This window comes from Hippopotamus amphibius, chromosome 17 (genome assembly GCF_030028045.1).
Source record: "Hippopotamus amphibius kiboko isolate mHipAmp2 chromosome 17, mHipAmp2.hap2, whole genome shotgun sequence".
Lineage (NCBI taxonomy): Eukaryota > Metazoa > Chordata > Mammalia > Artiodactyla > Hippopotamidae > Hippopotamus > Hippopotamus amphibius.
This window is the reverse complement of record NC_080202.1, coordinates 42,201,603-42,224,255: the sequence shown is the minus strand read 5'-3', so window position 1 is coordinate 42,224,255 and position 22,653 is coordinate 42,201,603. Positions and strand designations below refer to the sequence as shown.

Below are 22,653 nucleotides of genomic sequence, written 5' to 3'. Positions count from 1 at the left end.
CCCTTGTAATGGGGTTCGCAGAGGAATAACTTCAGGCGGGGCTCCAGGGGGGTCTGGGGTGACAGACCCTCTCGAGGGCACCGAGCAGGCGGAGGAGCAGTATGCGTACTCCTCGCCTAAGGGAAGAGCCTGAAATCCTTGGAGAATCAGGGGATTATGAAGGAAAGCTGACAGAGGAAGGCGGCCTCATAATGAGAATCCAAAAGTATACAAGAACATGTCAGAGTGTACCGCTCCACACGGACCGGCCCAGGGGACCTAGAGAGAGAGGTGCAGATCTGTCTGGCAAAAGGGGCAAGTCTTTTGGGGAAAACCTAATTTCTCAATCAGTCGGCTCAAAGAGTCAGCTGACGGAAGGGGAGAGTGAGCCTTAAAATTTTAAGAAAACTTTGGTGGAGGTCCCTAGGGCAAAAGGGCCGTTTGGACTTGCACAATTGCTAAATCAAATCAGTAACCAATTCCCCCCCGTGTCGGTGACGCAAAGACAAACAAGGGTGGGTGTCCCCTCCGAAGAGAAGGCCACTCAGGTGCCCACCTGGCCGTGTCCCCGTGGGGAGCTTAGGTGCCTCTTAGCTTTGGCGGGTGCTATAGAGTCCCACTTGAACCTGACTCGTAGAGAGGGACTGGTCCCCCAGAGACAGATACCACCCTGAGCCATATGAGGTCACCACGGAACCGCAGGTTAGGGCCCACTCGGACTCCGTAGCCACGAAGGCCGTGGAGCCACACAATCGCCCTGGAACGAGGACGAAGCAGGGCGCTCCCTCACACACACATTCACACCAGAGTTTGTCACAGGGCCTCCGCCCTCTGGGAAGGCCTCTAACTGGTGGGTACCTTCCCGCCCTGGGAAGGCCCCTGACTGATGGGCACCTTCCCCCTCTGGGATGGGATCGAAAGAGTCTCTTATCAATCCCCATAAAGAAAAAGTTTCAGCAGGGATCTTTTCCGGCCCATGAAACTTATAATAAGTTGTCAGTTGCTCTCCCACCTTAGCCCAGGTTTCTGAATTAGCAGTGCCCTCTTCCGGAAACCAGAGGCATTGCTCTTGTACGAAAGAAAAGAAGGATAAAAGAGTAGATTTGGAGACGTTAACTCCTCTTTTTGATAACATATGTTTCATAATATCTACAAAGAGCTGTCTCTCTTTAGATTCTGATTTTCCCATTATGCCTTATATGTTTCCCTTATAGGGTCCTTTTTAACGTCTCAAGTTCTGATACTTTAAACTATCCACCCTTCACTTACCCTGCGTATCTCTGCAGGGGGGTCTGCAGCACCCAGGTGGAGTCCTAGCCACCCCAACAATTGCAAGAGAATACTTACCCTTTGGGTCCCTGTTCGGGCACCACCTGCTGAAGTCCAGCTCCAGCGGGTCCAGGAGTACCCAAGGGATGAGTGGCGTGGGCCCAAGGAGGAGACGGGGAGGCCTGTGTCAGCGATGCAGGATCTCTCTTTATTGTCAGAGCTTTGTGTGTTTATACAGTAAACATATCTCAGAAAAAATCTTTTGTGGCAAAGCATATCTTCCCTCAGCATCTACCAGTTTCTTTCTTTCCTCAGGTTTGGCTTGCAAACCTTGTGACTCTGAGGTAAGCATATGTAAATAGCTTCTTAATCTTATATGTAAGCAAACTATAGCCCTTAGCACCCATACCTAGGCCTGATGTCTATGTCTATACTTATGCCTGCTGCAATCATAAGCACTGCAAAAAGAGCCACCCCTCCCTTTTCTCCAGCATTTAGTAGCCTGGGAGTGGTGGGAGGGGACTTGGTGGGGCAGACACAGAGAAAGAATGTGTCAAACCCTGGTTCTTACCTGGGGACAGAGAAACAGGGAGGGGAAGTGGGTGGTAAGCATAGTGTTACAAAGAAACAAAGAGCAGAATGTAAAATGGGTGGAGATGGTCTGGGGCCTGTCCTTGGGGAGAGGTCGCCTTGAGATCCTCCTGCCACGAAATGCCCTTCCAAGGAGTTCTCGCTTTGCGGTCCTCCGTGGAGCCTGGTGACCTTGTCACAGCATTGGCTTGTCCAGACGGCTCCCGACAAAAATGGATTTAAATTTTTAAATTATTTGTCAATTATACCTCTTATTGGGAAAAAAATCACAAAATACTGAACTAAAAAACAACAATAAAATTGTATCATATGCATAGTTTACAGTTCAGATGGTACCAAGTGAAATGAAATGGTGATGAAACACAATGACCCACAGCAGTTCCCTGCCCCAGGCCACTTCCTTGCCCACCTTCCTGAGCCAGCTCACTGGGCCTGGTTACTTCTACAGAGCAGGTTGTAGCTGAATCTTCTGGCGCTTTTCTCCACATCTCTTTGCACATCTAGTTCTTGATTTATCCATTTTAGACCCTGGCTATTGAATTCCTAGTAACATCAGTGAGGAGTTAGTTCTCTTACACCACTACCCCCAGTCCATTCTTGAGGTTTAGTTATGTCACTGTTTCCAGATAATTCATAGCATTTACACGGAATTCCCTGGTGGTCCAGTGGTTAGGACTTAGCGCTTTCACTGCCAAGCCCCGGTTCAATCCCTGGTAAGGGAACAAAGATCCTGCCAGCTGCGCAGCATGGCCAAAAAAAAATACTGTTTACAGAATTGTGACTGTAAATATTATTCACCGTAGAGCTTAATCATGTACTCATTACATTCGCTTCCCCTCCTGTGACCCCAGGGGTTTAATTTCCTCTCGGGCTCTCCCTGTTCTGTCGGCCATTCTCACCTCCTCTGTTCTCCTCCAGGCTCTGGCTTAGCAGTAGGTGCCCACCTCCTGCAGCGCCCTCTCTTCCAGGCTCTGTCCTCCAGTGAGTGCTGGATACACAGCTGCTATCCTGCAACTTCCCCTCCCTGCTTCCTGGGCCGGACTATTTCCTGGCTCTCTTCTCTTCTTGCTTTCCTTACTCTCTCTTTGCTGGAGCACATCCCCAGGTAAGAATCCCTAATTCGGGGACTTCCCAGGTGATCCAGTGGCTAAGACTCTGTGCTCCCAACACAGGGAGCCCAGGTTCGATCCCTGGTCAGGGAACTAGATCCCACCTACATGCCACAACGGAGAGCTCACATGCCACTGATGAGGAAACTGAAACTCCCATACTTGTAGTTGCTTCCTCTCCTCTATCTTGCAAAGGCCTGCTGGCCCCTCTCAGTGAAACAGTAAAGTGAATTACTAAGAGTGATCAGATAAGGGAAGACTGTCTCTCGCTCTCAGGCACCCACCCCAAGCCTTTGTTTGAGACCCTTTGCACATAGACTTGTTAAGTGACCATTAACGTCAACCTGCAACCAATGTGACAATGCAAATTGTGACCTTAGTCCTGATAGGAATGGAATGTCCTGCTCCTACAAGTTCCTGTTAGGACCCCCTACTATGTGTGTAACCCATGGCAACTCCCGCGCTCTGTAACTGCCCCTGACCTATAGTAATTTGTAGCCAATCGGTTTGTACCAATTATAGCTGTATGTTTTAACCTATATAAGGAGAAGACTCCCCTGAAACGGGGCCCCAGAATTTTGGAGCGTTAGCTCGTCTGGGTCTGCCGGCTCAATAAACCTGAGTTCTCCAACTCTCCGAGTGTTGTGCTTGGTTTCTCGTGGGATCAGTTTTTTCTGCAACACCACAACTAAAGATCCCACACGTGGCAACGAAGATCCTGTGTGCCAAAACAAAGACCCAGCGGAGACAAATAAGCAAATTAAAAAAAAAAAAAAATCCCTAACTCACATTCAAATACAACAGACCCGTTCTTACATGAGGCCCATGTTGGAATCAATTCCACTTAAAAACCATCATGTGCTAGACACTGGGAATAAGATGAAGCTCTTTGTGTCTTGGAGTGTAGATGTTAGAGGTTGTGACAGACAGTTAAAAAGGACTAAAATTAAATAGATTCTTAAAAGGATGGAAGAAAATCAACTGGGTGCTAGGAATTTTCTCGAAATTTTTTAACATGCTAACTTTAACATCCTCAGTGTCGTCTCCATGTGTGCACACAGCACAGACCTCTGAAAAGTGACACTGTCAGGTTTTCTCGACTAATGGCTGTGTTGAGACAAGGTGGGATGGGGGGAGTCCATGCTAATGCAAAGGGCCCTTCACTTGGTTTTCAACTCTCTTTCCCAGGATGAATTGTTCACTTGCTCCAAACCCTGCTACAGAAATTCTGGAGTCATCACTGATTCAGGGGTAACTGATAACAATAGAGTGGTGAATTAATAATCCGACGTAGATACTGAGAGTTTCAAGGAAATGGCAACATTTTAGAGTCACTAACTGTAAGGTATGTTGCCCTCCCGCCACCCTAACTGGTGCTCACTTTGCAGGTCAGCTACTCTTCTTGTCAGTGGTGTGGCCAAGGGGAGGAAGAATGTCTTTCAGGCTGGAGCTTTGAGGAGGAAGCGTTCAAATTGCCAGAACTGGACTAGCACTTTTGAATTTCCCAGCATGCCAGGCCCTGTGGCTTCCTTGAGAAGCTCCACATCCTTCCCAACCCCTCCCCCCACCCCTGGGCTGCCCAAATCCTGCCTCATGGTGCAGGGCTGGTCAGGGGGGACTGGGGAGAGGCCCCAGCAGGAGGGAATTGTTGCCTTTGCTAGAGGAAGGATGGTTTGCACCCTGGTGACTCTGGGAAAAAGGCTTCCTCTGGTTGCTCAGATTGGATCTCTGCTGGAACCTAAGGAAGGTGGTGGAACTAAGGGTGTCATAAATAAAGTGTGGGTCGTGAGGCAGGGGAGGGGTGCCTGTGTGTCTCGGAAATCTCATAATGCTTTGGCTTCTGCTCAGAGTGCAGCGCCCGTGCCCCACTGGCCTGGGTCGCTGTGCCTGGGAGCCTCCGCATAGCATGTCCCCAATGTGCCTCTGGTTCCCATGGCTTGTCTTCATGTGGCAACCATTGTGGCTTCTGGTCCAGGCAGCTCAGCCTCTGGAGTGGGCCCTGGATCCTGTCCAGTGGACCTCCGACCCCCCGGGGCTGAGTGAACCTTGGTCTCCACACTCCTCAGACCCCCCTCCTGAATCGCCCTATGCGATTACACCCCCGGCAGAGTCTGGGGGCTTTAATGACTTGTCCTCCTCTCCAGACCAGATGCTGGCGCTGCCTCATCACGAGTTGACTGAGACTTTGGTTCCACACCCAAACCCGGATTCAGCTGCAGAGCTGCTCGCAGGGCCAGATCAGTTTGCTGTTCCACATCAGGATCTGAATGACAAGCTAACCCAGCAGCAAAAGCTCCCAGCAGCGGCTCCAGTGCTGGACTGGGAACAGAATCAGGCCTTGGTTCTGCCTTTTCGATGCAAAAGTAACACCAAAACCATAGGTCTAGATCAGGCTGAAGGTCACCAATCATTTGAAATACTTGTTCCTCTTCTAGGTAGTAAGAGCTCAAAACCAACGAAGTTCATTGATTCAGCCCCAAACCTGAAGAAGGATCTCGTTCAGCATCGACAGCTTGCTAAAATTGTTGTTGGAAGTACAGGCCAGTTAGAAAATGAAACTCAGGGTCTAGAACAACAGTTGCAGGGTGATTATGTAGCTTCCGGTATGGATACCATTTACCCTGAGGAGAGCCTGCCTACGGATTTTCTGGGGAACTCAGAGCAACCTCCGGAGCACCCTGAGGAGGCTGAAATTTCTGCATCCCAGCAAGAGGCCCAACTTCGTCATCCAGAGACCCCCGAGGAGGTTGAATCTTTTTCACCCCAGGCAGAGGTCCAGGATGAAACTGCAGAGCCCACTGAAGAGGTAGAATCACTTCCACTCCAGCAGGAGCCTCCGTCTCAGCCTCTAGAGCTCCCTCAGGAGTTTCAACCTTCCCTACTCCATCAAGAGGCCCGACTCAAGCTCCAGGATACCCCACCGAGTATGTACTTGAAAGTCCAGTGAGTGATGAGGCAGCATCCCTAGCTGGCATTCAGCATCACGCTCATTCAAACGTTCCCAGTGTCACACTTAAACCTCTGGATTTGGAACTGACCATCACTCCAGAGGCCACTATGGAAGCTCAATTTCCTCCAGCTCAGCAGGAGGCCCTGGCTCCACCTCCCGAGCATCCTGAGGAGACAGAATCTTCTGCAACCCAGCAGGAAAGCCCAGGTCAGCCTCTAGAGCCTCTTGCAGAAGCTGAGCCTTCTCCAAGTGAAGAGGAGCAACCAACGCAGCCTTCTGAGCTTAGTGAGGAAGCTGAACCCTTTCTAACCCAGCATGAGACCCCCAGCTCAGCCTGCAGAGTCTGTTGGAGAAGCTGAAACTTCTCCAACTCAGGAGGAAGCCTCAGCTCCGTTTCCAGCAGCGACAGAACCTTTTGCAACGCTGCAGGAGCAACAAGCTCAGCCTCCAGAACCTTCTGCAGGGGAGGTGGAACCTTCTGCAACTCAACAGGTACAGCCAGCTCAGTCTCCGGAGCCTTATGAAATGGCCATTTCACCTCCAAGTCACCATAAGGCTCAGTATTCAAACGTATCCACTATCACCATCAAACCTGCAGATGTGGAGCTTAGCATAACAGCAGAACCCACTCCAGAGGTGGGACCTTCTCCAACTCAGCACAAGCCTTCAGCTCAGCCCTCAGTGCCCCTTAGTAGTGCAGAATTTCCTACAGCCCAGCACGAGGCCCCCACGCTGCCTCCACAGCCACCTGAGGTTGAACCTTTGCCAGCCCAAGCTACAGAAGCTGTTACACATAATAAACCTTCAGCACAAGAGGAGACCCCAGCTCAGACTCCAGAGCTCTCTAATGCGATTGTAGTTCTCTCTCCAGAGCATCACGTAACAATGGTTTCTCCTCTAGGTCAGGATCAAGCTCAGCTTCTGCAGCGGCCCCCTGTCACCATTAAACCTGTGGATCTTGCACTTGCCGTAACTCCAGCGTTCACTAATGAGGTTGAAAGTTCTCCATCCCAACAAGAAGCCTCAGCCCAGTTCACAGTGTCCCCTGAGCAGGGGAAACCTTTGTGAGTGCAGCAAGAGGTTTCAGATCAGCATCCAACCACGTCTGAAAGTGTTGAACCTTCTCCAGTCCAGCAGGAGCCCCCAACTCAGCCTCCAGAGGCCCCTACAGATGTTGCAGCTCCACCTTCAGTACCTAATGACGTGACAGTCTCACCTCTAAGTCCGGGTGAAGCTCAACATCCAGTGTTGCCTAATATCACAGTTAAACCCTTGGATCTGGTGGTTGTTTTAACTCTAGAGCCCACTGAAGAGGTGGAACATCCTCCAGTGCAGCAGGAGGCTCCAGCACAGTCTCCGGTTCCCCAGCGGGGCTCGAATATACCTCCTGAGCCTCCTAAGGAGGTGGTACCTTCTGCCACACAACAGGAGCTTCAGGCTCAGGCATCAGAGCCCCCTACAGAAGTGGAACCATTGCCAGTCCAGCCTACCACAGAGGCTGAACGTTCCACAGTCCTGCAGCAGAGTGCAGTTCCAGCAGCATCCCCCGAAGTGACACTTCCAAGTCCAGAGCAGGTTCAGCTTCCACATCCAACCTTGACTGAGGTCACAGTTCAACCTTTGGACCTGGAAATTATGTTAACTCCAGAATCCAGTACGGAGGCTGAACCTTCTCCAACCACACAGCAGCCCCAAGCTCAGCCTCCAGAGGCAGCTGTAGCTCAGTCTCCATTGCATCCCGAGGTGCCGGTTCCAGCACCAGATCAGGCTCATGCTGAGCCTCCAACATCACCCAGGGTCACAGCGAAAACTTTGGACCTGGACCTGGAACCTACCATAACTCCAGAGCCTTCCATGGAGTCTGGATATTCTACAGCCGTGCTGCAAACTCCAGCCCCACCTCCCAAACACCCTGAGGTGACGCTTGCACAGCCAACCCTGCCTCAAGTCACCATTATCCCTGTGGACCTGGGAGGTACCATTTCTCAGCAACCAAGTCCATCTGAGACAGTTCTTTTTCCTTCGACTCAGGATTCAGTATCCACAGGTCTTCCTGGGTGTAAACTATACCCCCCAAAAGAAGCAACCAGAACAGAATGCCACCACAGACATCAACATATGTGAGCTCTGTACCTGCAAAGATGAGACGCTGTCCTGTGTGGGTCTCAGCCCAAAGCAGAAGCTCCACAGAGTGCCTGAGCCACAGCCCAACACCTACAAGGGCATCTTCACCACCGTGTAAGAATCCCTTTCCTCATTTGTTCTCTGCATCCTGCCTGACATGGCAGCCTTTCTTCGAGGTCTTCCTGGGTCTTCCTCATCTCCCCAACCCATGTTGACTGACTTTCCGTTTCTACCTTTTGTTTGTCAATGTTGCTTATCTTCATTCTCCTTCTTGCTATTGTTCCCTCTTCTCCAGGTTTCTGCTTATCATTGCCCTTATTCTTTTTCCTTCTCCATTTTTTACTCCAGTATTTAACTCCTTAACATCGACTCTTCTCCCACCTTTGCTGCATCCTCTTTACAGCAACATGTGCCTCTCCCCACCCCGTTGGTGGTAATACCACAGAGTGGTTAAGAGTGAGATTCCGGAGCCAGGCCGCCTGGGTTTGAACCCAGGTCTGTTGTTGATTAGCTTTGTGACTCCATGTCCTCATCTGTAAAGTGGGGACTGTGGCAGTCATCATCTCATAGCATTGTCGTGAGATTTACACGTGTTAATACAGGTGAAGCTCTTATATCAGTGCCTTCCATGTATTTTAGTGTTAGCTATCCTTATTGAATCTCTCAGTTATATCTCGAAGTCATATTCGTCCCCTAGCTTTCTATTTATAGCACCCATTTTGTGCCCACCCCAGGGCTAAGTACTGTTGGAGCCACAGAAGTCCAGCATTGTCTCCAGAACATGACAATGCCAAGTGGAAAGAAAGGGGATGTGCCTTAAAAGGGAGGTAATATATACTAAAGTATTAAAAGAGATACAGATAGGGGCTGTAATTCACCAGAACCTGTAATTACTGAGGTGTGGGGGTCACAGAAATCTGCATGGATAGGCTAAAACTTTAGCTGGGATGTGAAGGTTGGCTATGATTTTTTAGAGAAAAAACAGGGAGTACAATGTAGGCAAAGGTGTGAGTGCAGGGATGATCAGGGTTTAGTAGATCCATCTGGTTGTAAAGAATTGGGTTAGGCAGCAGTGAAAGATATGATTATGAAAAACCCTGGCTCTCTGCAATGGGGGTTTGAAAGTTATGCTCTAAGATATGGGGGGCCACTGAAAGTTTTCAAGCCAGAGAGACAAATGATTAGAATGAGAGGATGATTTTAGATTCCGTATGTAGAGTGATCTAGAGGGGAAAGCTTGATTCAGGGAGACCAAATAACATGCTCTAGCAAAATCTACGAGTAACGTGAGAAGGGGCTGAATTAGAATCGTTGAGATGGGAGTGGAAAAAAAATTCTGAGAGCACTACAGAGGAAGAACTGACAAGATGTAGTAACTGACTAGAGTTGGAGGATTGGGTATACAGGAAAGAGGAAAATCATGTGTGTTGAAGGGCAGAATGATGGTGGTGTAACAGTGGAAATACAGCAGTGGGGAAGTAGAGTCAGTGTGAGGGAGAGGAGATCAGTTTTAGGCATCTATTACTGGTGATCAGAAAGCACCCAGAATGCTCTGTTTGAGTGGAAATGTCCCTTAGGCAGATGGGCAGAGAGGTATCTGTTTTGAGTTCGTTCTGAGCCCCCTGAAGAATGTGCATATAGACTGAATAGTTTCATTGTTGCTGAGTGAAGAGGACAAAGCTAAAGGTAAAGATTCAGAGCCATCCACTGAATGAGTGGTTGAAACTGAACCTCCGACATTTTAACAGCTTCTCTTGAACATGTCTAATTCTCAGGTACATTCTCATAACAAAAAAAAAAAAAAGTCACAGAAGTATATAGGATGAGATGTGCAAATTGTACCCCATCTTCCCACCACCAATAAGGTAACTCCTGTTACTATTTTGATGGTGTCCTTCCTTCCAACCTCTTTCCTTTGCCTTTGTTCCCCTAATGAGGTGATACTTTTACTCCTTGCTCAGTGCTTTGTGCTTTTCCCTATGCAACATGTCTAAGAGATGTTTTCATATTAGTCCTTCCAAGTTCTAACTGCCCTTATCCTTCCAACACGTGGAGTAAGTTTGAGGGCACTAACCAAACCTTTGGTATTGCCTGGCATAGGATTTCTTTATATTTATCTGCTGATATTGATCAGTGTTTGCCATTTTTCTCATTGATTGGTAGAAGTCATTTTAGACACATAAGTGATTTTGGGGAAAAAAAGACTTACATTCAAAGCAACTGGCATTATGTATCCAAGAAATTGGACAGAGAGGAAGTTCAGGTTCTGAGGAGAGGCCACGTTGTTTGTGCCAGGGGCCTCATGTTAGGTCTTTATTAATTGTGCACACTGGGCAGCTGAGAAGCTGTGGGAATGAGAAAACTGGTCTCTTCTGCACTTGAATATTCCCCACAAGGTGGCCATGATTCTTTTACTTATTCTCCTCATTCTTTTCATGCCAATTCAAGGATATGAACTGTGTTTCTTCACAGAAATTTCCAAGGAAACTCTATTTCTCACATTGATGAAAATGTATGGAAGGCATACCGTTGGACTGAGACACTGTGAGTATATTCTCTCCAGATATGACTACAAAGAGCTAACTGCATTGTAAGATCCTTCTTGGTCCAGAATTTTGAGGTCAATAGCTGTGAGAAAAGGTATTTCCCCCTCCGTATCCCAAAGCAACCTACTGATTGAAATTCTGTGTTTATTTAGAAAATTAAATTTGGCAGGCCTTCTTTAAAATCAGTAAAGGCCAATTTAAAGTCCTTTTCCATTATACACGTAATACATTATTTTCTCAATATGTAAAAATGAAATAACAGGTATAGTGAAAACCCTCCTTGTGCCCTAATCCCCCACCCATGCGACTTTGAGTTTAGTATATATCTTGCAGACTCTTCCATATATTTGAGTAAATGCATATTTAAGGTAAGAACATACGTTTGCCGTGTGATTTTAATTTATTTTTTACATAAATGATAATCTCCTGCAACTTGACTTTCACTTCATGCTATGTCTTAGGAGGGTGAGTCAAAAATTATCCATTCTCTGGCGATAGAATTTCTACAGCCAGAGTGCAGATAATTTTTGACTCACCTTGGTAGATTTCTTTCCTTCCCGGTACATAGGTGGTTAGTCCATTCATTTAACCTCCTGCATGGTATTCCATAGTGTGAATGTATCACAGTTTAATAATGCCCCCCTTGAAGGATGTTTAGATTATGTCCAGTTTTCTTGTTACTGCATCGATGCAGTTACTGTCCTTGTACCTGCATCTTTGTGAACCTGGTCAAATATTTCTGCAGAATCGTTATCTAGAACTGGGATTGTTGGTGTGAAGACTCTGTAGATATAAAATTTTCATTGCCCTCAAAAAGGTTGAGTCAGCTTAAGCGCCAAGTCAACATTCTGTGATGACTCTCATTTCCCCACACCCTTTCACCACTGATAGTCTCTCCTTTTTTTCTTTCTTTTTTTTTCTTGCTGATCTGGTGGGTGACTAAAAAGGGTCCCATCTGAATTTGAATTTTTCTGATTACTTGTGAATTTAAATATTTTGTATGTTTACTGAACATTTGTATTTTATCCCTGAATTGTCTGTCCTTTGCCCTTTTTCTGTTACTATTTTTTATATCCATTTGTAGAAAAAGTCAGTTTAGATACACAAATGAATTTGGAAAAACACGTTCAAAGTAATTTTTCATGACAGTTTGTGGTCATATCATTAGTTCAACTTGAATAGACAAGTCATACATGACTTCTGAATTAATAATAAAAGACCTAACAGTCAACCTAAGAATAGGGTTTATGACAGCTCTTAAAGAGGTGCCCCCTTAGTCTGATATCTTATTGGATATTAGAGGGAAAAAAAATGACACTAGCAGACAATTTTTTTAATTTACAGATTTCCTAAATACTATATGTAGTTTATATTTCCCATGATAGCATCTAAGTTGGAGATTTTATTTCCCAAAGTTGTAAGAAAAATGAAAGTCATCTGGCACAAGAAATAGATAACTTAGTTTCCTCTGGGGAGTGGAGGTGGGGTGGTAGACTGAGGGACAGAGGTAAGAGAAAAAGTTTGGATCGTGTGCTATGTATTTTTGGAATTTTGAGCCATGTGAATATATATTACATATTTTTTAAAAATAAATTGAAATTAAAAATTAATTTTTTAAAAAGCATGTGTTTGGGAGGTGATACACTATAACATGAGTCTGGTAAGGTTTGAAGATTTCTAAGTCAGTTTGAGGTTTATACCTTGTAAGCAGAGGTTCCTAACTTGGGTTCAATGATTCCCCAAGGCAGAATTTCTTAACCTTCCCTCCTGCTCCCCCATGTACATCTCTCTGCTGACCTGAAGAAGCTTATGTTCTTGGGATCTTGTTTTGAAATGTATAATAAGTTAAAATATATAGAAAAACAAGGCAAACTAATTATATTGAAATAGTTTTCAGAATATTTTTAAAGTTTGTGATATACTAATAAATATGCTCTTAACACATTAAATAACAGGATATGGTGGTAGGTCTTATAAATATTATAGCTCTAAGGTAGTGATGAGAATAAATGGTGTTTCGAGATATCTGTAACATATACTTGGTAGCAGATGATCTGTGATTTCCATTGGGGACCAAATTAACTATAGTGCTGATCTGGTGTGATGTGTTGCCTACATTCAAAATGGAAGGAAATGCTGATTTTAGATAGAGATTTGTGAAAATTGAGATGTAATTTTGTTTCTCATCCAAGTTCTGCCCTCTGGATTCAGTCCACTCTGTTCATAGACTTCTGCCCTAAAAGGATGATCCACAGATGGAAATTGCATGCACACTTTTGCATGCGTTCAAGAGAGTGCAGTTTTCTAGGGACAAGAACCATTGCTTTTATGAAATTCTCAAAGGATTCTTGTCTCAGAAGATTGAGTCACAGATGTAGGGAAGAAGAATGGCATTTCTTTTCCTGTACTTATCTTCATGAGTGATGTTAAGTGGTTGACCTGCTTTAAATAAAAGTATCTGATAGTTAAATAAAAGTACCTGTCACTTTCTGAATTCATTTAATAGATATTTTTGGAGTATCTAGTACATGCCAGCAACTGTTTTACATGCTAGGGATACAGGCCCAAGAATAAACCAGCCTAAGTATCCCAGTTCTCAGGGGGTTTACAAATATACAAAAATAAGTATATAAGTATAATAAATAGATAGATATAATTTCAAGTATTGATAAATACTTTGGAGAGAAAGAAAGTAGGGGAAGGAGAGGAAATCAATTCCAGTATGGCCTACTGTTTGTATTATACACATACTTAAGTCAAACCAACCAGCAGACCAACCCTGAGGCCTCTCAGTGTCCTAGAAGTTACTGAGGTGGAGAGAAGGATAATTGTCAATAATATAGAATCAAGAATGAATGTGAAATTCAGAAGATTGCCTTAGACCAGAACCCTGGTCAGAAGTTAAACATGGATGTTTCTTAAATGTTACTTCGTGCCTGGTTTTGATATTTGCATGTTTGAGAAAGTTTGATATCTGGCTTTAACTCTTGATTCCCCATAGTTTTAAAATTTTTGCTTCAGTCATAATGAATATTTGGAGTTCTACACATCAGTGTATTTGATTTCAGTTATTCAGTTATTGAGTATTTGAAGCTCCTTTTTTGGAAATTTTTTGTGACTGACTCATTCTCAGTTTCCACTCTACTTCTAGGTTGAATTTGTTATTGTTATTTAAAACTGTTTTACTCTCCTGTCATGCAAACAACTTCACTGAAAGAAACCGCATTAATTGAAAACACGTAGTCTTTGTTTACTCCCTGTCCCACATGATATTCAGACTCTAACCAGGGTGATGTGGGCCTCAGCCAGTCAGAGAGCACAGTGCCATGAAGAGTTGAGGATCAGCCCCATCTCTTCGCCGTCCTTATTGACTCCTTGTCAGTGTTCAAAGTTATAATTAGCATATATGAGCTTCACTTTTCTCTTGAGTTTTTTCATATATCTTCATTTCCTGTGACCTTTGTGTGTCATTCATGGTATACACATACAATTTTGTTACGTGACATGGGGAGGGAGTGTTTTTTCCAACTTTTGAAATTATGAAAAGGGTTAGTGTAAACATTGTTGGACATACTGATTGGTTTTGTCTTTTTGGATCATTTCCATGGAGATATGAAGCCACCACTTAACAGAGGTGAGAAGACAATCCATCTTAGCACCATCTGTTGACCATCCTCCCTAACATGGATTCTGACCATCACTGCTGCTCCTTCTAACGTGGTGAATTTCAAATGGAGGTCAGGGTCTTTGAAGCATTGTCAGGGCTCCAAGTGTTCTTTGTGGGAAGTAAAGTCTTTTGTGTTTTTGTTTTACTGATCTTTTAAAAATGTGTGTGACTGTATTCTGTATAATAGGAACCACCTTAGTAACTGAGAGTTGCAGAGTTTCCAGGTAGTAATATTTTAATTTTCATAACCTATGAGTAAAGAATTAATTTATGAGATGGGATTAAGCTATGAGATGGAATTAATATAAATACGTGACCAAGAGACACTGTGAGTGAAAAGCAGAACATTTTAATGCAGAACTCAATGGAAATAGTTTCACAAGGCAATAGAGCATGTGCTCAGATCCCCAAGGCTCCTGAAGGATGTACCACTGTTAAATACTGTATGCTAACTCATATGTATGGAATCTAAAAGAACGGTACTGATGAACCCAGTGACAGGGCAAGAATAAAGATGCAGTTGTAGAGAACGGACTTGAGGACACGGGGTGGGGGGCGAAGGGGATGCTGGGATGAAGCGAGAGAATAGTGTTGACATATATACTCTACCAAATGTAAAAGACACAGCTAGTGGGAAACTGCTGCATAAAACAGGGAGAGCAACTTGATGATGGGCGGGATAGGGAGGGTGGGAGGGAGTCGCGGGAGGGAAGGGATATGGGAATACAGGTATAAATACAGCTGATTCACTTTGTTGTACCACAAAAACTGGCACAACAATGTAAAGCAATTATATTCCAATAAAGAGCTTTAAAAAAAAAATATCGCCTGCAAGGAAGGCGATTCTTTGACATCTTATATAGTTTCTTCTGTGCTGGCTCTCCACCAGAGCCTCACTCCACTCTTGGGATACTGGTTATGTGCCTTCCTGTTTATTAGGTATAAGAAACAGGTGCCTAACAGCACCGCCTCCTCCCCGAAGCATGTTACTAGTCTTTATTGTGAGACCAGCAGAAGCAATGGCATCACATTCCTCGGGCAGATCCAGGTGTCAGGCTTGACTGTGAGTCATCCCGGAGCCCTTCATTCTGCACTCTGGACAGGTCATTGGCTGGATCTCTCAGTTTTCTAATTTACTCTTTAACTGTCATTTCTGCTGCTCATATACTGAGTTTATTTATTACTGCTAGCACTTGTAATTCGTATATTCTTGAGTTGATTCTTTTTCATGGATATACTATGTGCTTCCCTCTGTCTGAGGATAATAATTATGCTATGCTAAGGTCCTCTTGTGCTGTGTTAACTCTGATTCATTGGCATTGACTATAAGCTCTTATGTTTGTTTTTGTTTTCTGTACTTAATGGAGTTGGCTTTCTCACATTGTTTGGTCATTTCTGAGTGCAGTTCATCCTTGCAGTTGAGATTCTACTGCTTTTGTTTCCCAGCTTTAGAGGAGAAGTGAAATGAGCTGCTGGGGCTTGTTACTCCCAATGGGTTCCCCTGAGAATAAGGCAGAGGTGGTAGGTGCCTTCTGGTGGCGAGTCAGGGAGTGCATACCTTTCTTCCAGGGTCCTGGGACCTTGCCTCCTTCCTGACACCAATTGCTCCTATCTGGAGGAAGACACCTTTGCTGCCTGGATCAAGGTGGAAGGATGTGGGGTTGACGTATGCTGTAGGCTGCTGTTGCAACTGATGAGGCTGTAGGTAGCTCTAGGACGTTTCTGGTAGGGGAGCATTTGTGGAGCTGTTTCCACGCATTGAGCTAAGGTTATAATTTTTAAGTTAAATCTTTTCTAGCATTCCTGGGGATTTTGGTGGAAGTTGAAGGGGTGGAGACTTGACATGTTTCAGTCTGCCAACTTGAAGTAGCACAACTTAGGAAAACAATTTTCTATCCCTATTACATCCTAGAGAAACTCAGGCAAACATGTATCTGGATACAAATACAAGCATGTTCAAAGCAGTATTGTTTTTAATAACTAAAAACTAGAAAAGTCTCAGTATGCACCAAGAGTTGAATGAAATAATAAAATGTGGTATAGTCATAGACTTAGAAGTCATACACTTCATCATAATGCAAACCACACAGGTAATCTTAAATTTTCTGGTAGCCACTTAAAAATAAAAGTAAAAAGAAACAGATAAAATTAATATCTTTTACTTAACCCTTATATCCAAAATATCATTTTAACACGTAATCATTATATACATTATTAATAAGATATTCTACATTTTTTCTATGACGTGTTTGCAGGCCGCAACCAAGAAGTTCGCATGCCGTAGCAGAAAGTTCCCACATACCGCAACTAAGACCTGGCACAGCCAAAATACATACATACATACATACGTACATTCATGCATACATACATATTTTTTAAAACTTTAGGGAAAAAAACTTAGAGTTAACAAAAAGTTAAGAGTCTCTACATTTTTTTTCCAAGCTGACTCTATGAAATCACAATGTAGTTGCAAAATTGTATCACAAATACTTGATGTGTATTTAGATTTCATAAAATTTGCAGTTGAAAAAGTAGTATCACATACACAAATTGTTGTAAATATACTTAGTTTCCAGTAATTACATTGAGTATCAGTTTTTTAAATGTAAATTTTGAAATAATTGAAATGAATTAAATTAAAAATTCAGTCTTTAGTCACATTAGCCACTTGCACGTACCCAGAAGCCTCATATAGCTGGACACGCAACACTACATGCTACAGGCAAAAATAACATTATTTTACAAAATAATGTTGAATGAAAGAAGCAATGTAGGAAATAATGCATATAGTAGCATTCCACTTACATGAGGAAGAAGCAAGAGCAAAGTGTGTTGTTTATGGCTGATACAGAAAAGACAAAACTACATTTAAAAAGCAAGGAAATTCTTATGAAAGTCAGGATAGTGGTTCCCCCTAGAAAGTCAGAGAGGGTTGTGATTGGAAAGGTGCACATGGGCGGCTTCTGGGATGCTGGCAGGATTCTTTCTTGACATGAATGGTGTTACCTGGGGATTTGTTTTATAATTATTAACCTGAACAATTACATTATGTATCTTTTATAGACATTTCAGCTTTCGAAAACTTCTTAATGGGGGAAAAATCAGATGGCTTCATTTGAAGCCCTGATAGAGTTCTGTATGGGACTTCCCAGTAAGTTTTGGGGAAAGATGGGAGGGAAGGACAGCTCTGCAACACTGGGTTAAAACCCAGAGCTGGGTTCTAACAGAGACTTGGTGATCTAGAGAGTAGGCATTAACTATATGATTTGGTGGAAGAATGGATGGGGTGTGTGTGTGTGTGAGAGAGAGAGAGAGGTAGAGAGAGGTGGACACAAAGGAGGATGTGAGAAGAAAGCTTTAAATGAAAACAGAGCAGAAATCACCATCCCTAAATTAAATAAGAATTAGGATGTTTAGGTGGCACCATTACCCAGCTTTCTTCCACATATAGGAGTTAGTCCTATGTAGTAAATAGTTGTACTTCTTTTGCATTTTGATCCAGAAATAACCTTTTCATTTTTCAGGATTCTCAGTGACAATCATTTGACTGAATTACATAAGGACTCATCTGAAGGCTTGCTATCCCTCCAGTATTTGTAAGTTAATTAGTTTATCGTATTCATTTATGAGTTCTTATCTATAAGTAGATTATCTATAAGGTAATTAAGGGGGTTCAAGTTAGATAATCTCTTCAAGTTTTTTCAAGAGCAGTAAAATTCTACAATTCTGTAAGTCTGTGTAGGACCCCAGCCCATCTCTAGCATTAAATACCTCCTATTCCTGAGATGGAGCTATATGTAATGAGGTGGGTAGACCTAGAGTCTGTCATACAGAGTGAAGTAAGTCAGAAAGAGAAAGACAAATATTGTATGCTAACTCATATATACGGAATCTAAAAATGGTACTGATGAACTCAGTGACAAGACAAGAACAAGGATGCAGATACAGAGAATGGACTGGAGAACTTGAGGTTTGGGGCGGTGGGGTGGGGTGAAGGGGAAGCTGAGACAAAGTGAGAGAGTAGCACAGACATATATATACTACCAACTGTAAAATAGATAGCCAGTTGGCTGTTGCTGTATAACAAAGGGAGTTCAATTCGATGATGGATGATGCCTTAGAGGACTGGGACGGGGAGGGTGGGGGGGAGCTGAGGGAGGGAGGGAATACGGGAATATGTGTATAAATACAGATGATTGAACTTGGTGTACCTCAAAAAAATAATAAATAAATACCTCCTATTCCTTTTTAATTTTTACATTATGTAGACAAGATATTGATAGAAAAACCCCCTTTAGTTGTAGGGGAAAAGTGGTGATGAGGCTTGAACAGTTATAGACTCCCGTATGAACCTTATTATATGTGTTCCTATGCTCCTCGTTTATATTTCGTTTATGACCTACGATCAAATCTGACCCATGGTCCATTTCTATACAGGCTATACGTAATAAAATGATATTTTAAAGGCAGTAAATGAAAAAAAAAGAGAAAGAAAAATATGCGACAGAGATTGTGTGTGGCCTGCAAAAGCTAAAATATTTACTATCTGGCCTTTACAGAAAAGGTTTGAAAAAGTTGCTTAGTAAAATGAGAGGAGTTAAAATTAACCTCAGGACTTCCCTGGTGGCACAGTGGTTAAGAATCCGCCTGCCAATGCACGAGTCATGGGTTCGATCCCTGGTCCAGGAAGATCCGACATGTCACGGATCAACTCAGCCCACGTGCCACAACTACTGAGCCTGCGCTCTAGAGCCTTCAGCCCACAAGTACTGAAGCCCATGAGCCTGGAGCCCAGGCTCCGCAACAAGGGAAGCCTCTGCAATGAGAACCCCTTGCACCACAATGAAGAGTAACCCCCGCTTGTCATAACTAGAGAAAACCTTCATGCAGCAACAAAGCCTCAATGCAGCCAATAAGTGAGTTAAAAAAAAAAAGTTAACCTCAGGTTGCAACCTACAGGACAAGAAAATACAGAACACTTACATTAATATGAATGCCATTAACTCATAATTTTGATAATTTAATCTAAGTTAAATTAATATTTAAATATTAAATATTTAAGCAGATGAATTATGTAAACAGTATTGTCCAGAACACATTAAGTTACCAAAAAAAACAGACTGTTATTAAGGATTGCAGTGCAGAATCATTATATCAATATTAAAAATATGTAAGATGATGATTAACTGGTATCTTTAGAAATGTTTACACTAAATAAGTATATCAGAAATGCACCTAACAAATATCTCTCCAGCCTCTGTTTTTTTCTGTTTTTTTGTTTGTTCGTTTGTTTGTTTTGTTTTGTTCTTTGGGCTTCACAGCCCTGCTTGCAGGATCTTAGTTTCCTGACCATGGATTGAACCCAGGCCCTCGGAGTCCACTGGGCTGCCAAGGAATTCCATCTCCAGCTCCTTTATCAAAGAGGAAATGCTTGCATAGTATTTCTGTTTATTTAGGGGTAAGTAGATACTGTGTTCTTTGCTATAAAAGCTCAATTTTTGTCCTTTGTTCATGGCATCCAAAGCTGTGTATGTCATTAATCCTTATTAAGCCAAGTAATGATTCTGTTTAGCAATCAGATTCTTCTTGCAAATATAAAAGGCTTAGGGAAGTGAGTATAAGGATCCTGACATGCCACTAAAAATAGTTATTTTAATTATCAAACTTTCAAAGCCTTAAGGGGCAACCAGTTTTGTTTAGATTACTTATTTATTTATTTATTTATTTATTGGCTACATTGGGTCTTCATTGCTACTCTCAGGCTTTCTCTAGCTGTGGCAAGCAGGGGCTTTTCATTTCAGTGTGCAGGCTTCTCATTGAGGTGGCTTCTCTTGTTGCAGATCACTTGCGGCACATGGGATCAGTAATTGTGGTGTATGGACTCTAGGTCGCGTGCACCATAACTACTGAGCCCACATGCTGCAACTACTGAAGCCAGTGGATTAGGCCTGTCATTACTTCTACTATGAAATACTTTATAAGCTAATTATTTCATGTTAGCATAGTATTCTCATTCTTTAAAAAAAATAGCCAATCAATAAAAAAGCTTAAAAGGAATATGCTAATAAGCACTATGCCTAGTGTTGTGAACACAAAGATGGGTAAGACAGGATTCCTTTTAGCAACTCACGATCCCACAGGGAAAATAAACATATAAGCTCAAACCATAATGACATAGTGCTGTAGAGACACAGAAGAGGGAACCATGAAGTAATAAAACTATGTTTCTTTTAGAACAGTCATTTTCCTCCTTCTGTTCCCTCAGATATTTGTTGATTTTATAAATATTTGAGTTTGCTTTATGTCCAAGCGTTGGCTTTAACCATGATAGACAATGTGCATGATCTAGTCCATCCTTTAAGGAGTTTATGCTCAGAGGAAGTGGGATAAATGGGATGCAAAAATAGCTATATTTAAAAAAGGAAATGGATATGGGCAATGAGAGCTGTAGGTTGGTGTTGGAGCACAGAAGAGGGGAAGAAAAAGATTTCAAGTTGGATCAGGGAAGATGTTACTAGAGCAGTGGTGTTTAAACAAGACCTTGAAGGGCCATTGGATATCATCAGACAGACATCTTGGGAAGAATACGCTTGCAAAGGGAAAGTGGGAGAAAGGCAAAACACAGGGAAAAATACTTTGAGAACCTGTAGAGTACAAGCAGGGAGAGTAGGAGATTAGAGCCAGATTATCTAGGCCAAGCCGAGGCTAAGATGCCAAGCCACCATGTTACCACAGCAGTGCTCTGAAACAGTCACTTGGAGGACTTGTTAAAACATACCTCCACCCCCATAGTTACTGATTCAGTCGGTCCAGAGTAGGGCTGAGTATTTGTGTCCTTGGTAAGTTCACAAGTGATGCTGGTGTTTGGAATCACCTTTGGAGAGTTAATTGGTAGATTGCGTGGAGGGTGGCTTAGAAAGGGAGTGGGTAGAGGTGGAAACAGCAGTCAGAAGACAGTTCTACCCATCCAGGTGAAATGAGAGACTAAGCTGGAATCAATGGCAGTAAGATAGCTATAGTCAAGAGTGAATATTTTCGGACTTCCTAGGTGGCGTAGTGGTAAAGAATCTGCCTGCCAATGCAGGGGACACGGATTCGAGCCCTGCCCTGGGAAGATTCCATATGCCATGGAGCAACTAAGCCCGTGCGCCTAAAAAAGAAAAAAAAAAGAGTGAATATTTTCAAATAAAAGTCAATGTGATAGAAGGTATAATATTGAATTAATTAAAATTGCATATTAATGAGAGGAGTAACTTCCTTTCAAGTTGTTTGGAAAGATATCTTTTCTTCTTCTGGTATTGAATTGGCCTAGGAAAAGCAGAATTAAATGGGAAGCATGTAAATATAAGCATATTCCTTTTAATATTAGAAATTACAATGACACTTGGAGATAAAAACTTTGAGTTCATAACCTAGTCTATGATGAGACCACAAAAGGTGGAGTCTAATCAATTCTTCGGCTCTCAGGAAAGATTACCTCCAAAGTCTATCTAGACCTAAACTTGTATATTTAATTTATGAAGGTCATGAGGGTGAGACTCTTAAGAGAGGTGAAGGCAGGGTTAGGGGCTCTGGAAGGTTCAAATAACATTCCTCAAGATTTGGAGTTTAGACCAGAGCTACTTATTTATTATTATCATTCTAACCTCTACTAGTGATTGCTACTAATTAGATACCTAGTAGCTAATTGAGGCAATATTTTCCTCTTCCTTTTCCTAGAGATTTATCCTGCAATAAAATACAGTCTATTGAAAGACGTACATTTGAACTGCTACCTTTTTTGCAGTTTATGTAAGTAACAAATATAACGTCATTATATTTGGAATTTTTATAAAAATTAATTTTTTATAAAATTAATTTATTACTCATTTTGAAATACGATTACAATTACTACTAAAATTATGTAGCAAATCCTTTTTGTCCCTAGCAAAGATTAGTGTGAGAAGTATTACACAGAGCAGAGTGAATCATTACAGAGCAGTGGTTCTCAAGCAGGGTGATTTTGCAGGCAGGTGACATTTGGCAATGTCTGGAGGTGGTTTTGCCTGTCAGACCTCTATATGCTGCTGCCACCTAGTGGACAGAGGCCAGAGATGCTGCGAAACATCCAACAGTGTACAGGAGAGCCCCCCACAACAAAGAATTATCCAGCCCAAGACGTCAATAGTGCTGCTTTTCTAGAGAAATAAAGATGACGTCACACAAGTATTTATTGAGCACTTACTATTTTCTCTCTAATGTATGACATATATAGTCATGAAAGTATAAATCATGATATCTTCCACAGTGAGATTTCTTTAAGTATATGGAAGGAGTAGTGCTGTTATGTTTCATCATATATAAATTAGAATTATTGCCAAAGGATAAATGTTCTGAAAGAACATATATTTGTCTTCTTTTGCTTGTGTCTTTTTTTTT

General features: G+C 42.8%; 1 pseudogene; it reads left to right on the top strand.

Annotated features, from left to right (window-relative positions):
* Nucleotides 1–6,783: 6,783 nt before the first annotated feature.
* The window catches only part of LOC130839584 (leucine-rich repeat-containing protein 37B-like), a 55,025-nt pseudogene continuing 39,155 nt past the window's right edge, over nt 6,784–22,653 (top strand).